The following is an 846-nucleotide window of genomic DNA, read 5'->3' on the forward strand; positions in this document are numbered from 1 at the left end:
GAATGAGATAAAGATCCACCATGCTACAGGAAGTGGGCAAGCAACGCTCTGCATGGAGGAAAGGAAAGGAAATAAATGTGTGTTTGAAATTAAGCTGATCTATTCCTGTTCCCCCAAAACCCAAACACATTTATCTTTTCCCCCTAAAGCAGGGTATTTTATTTTACCAACAGGAAGGATCCAAAGCAGCAATCCTCAGCAGGGATGAAATCAGATTGTGAAACCAGCTAGACCTGCACCAGCATGATGAAATGTTTTGATGAGGAGTGGAAGCTGTTACAGTAACAGCAGCACATTGATGGTTATTCACTGCACATGGTGCCAAGCAGTGCTGCTATTACTTAGAAATAGCAACAACTTGATTACATGCAGATAATGTCCCCACATCAAGACCTGTGAATTCAGAGGTCCCATGTTCAGTAACTGGTTTATTAATTAAAAAAAGTAATGGTTTTCTTCGGCTGTTTTTTCACATGAACGTCCCGTGAGAAGGCAGTTTGTGGTGTGTTACTGCCACAACGCCCACAATGAGGTGAGGCACAGGTATCACTCCAGATGCAAAGCTTCCTGTTTTTTTTTCTATGCCTGGCAGCACCAGAAGGAAGGATGAAGGTAATCTACTTTGAATCCCAGTTCATCCTCTGCAGCAGCCCTTAATTAAAAAGAAAAACCCATCTGTCACCTAGGCTGCACAGCGGTAGGGTTCCTCTAGAAGCACCAGCATGAGAGCTGAGCTACAGGGCTCAGTTTTGTTTCAAGCGACGCCCCCGGCAGAGCCTGGTAAGCCTGCTTCGTGTTCGACCGGGGGCCCGGCCTGTCACTGCACCCCTGGGAACCCCCGCCGCC

Source organism: Falco punctatus, assembly GCF_963210335.1.
Source record: "Falco punctatus genome assembly, chromosome: 4".
NCBI classification, from domain to species: domain Eukaryota; kingdom Metazoa; phylum Chordata; class Aves; order Falconiformes; family Falconidae; genus Falco; species Falco punctatus.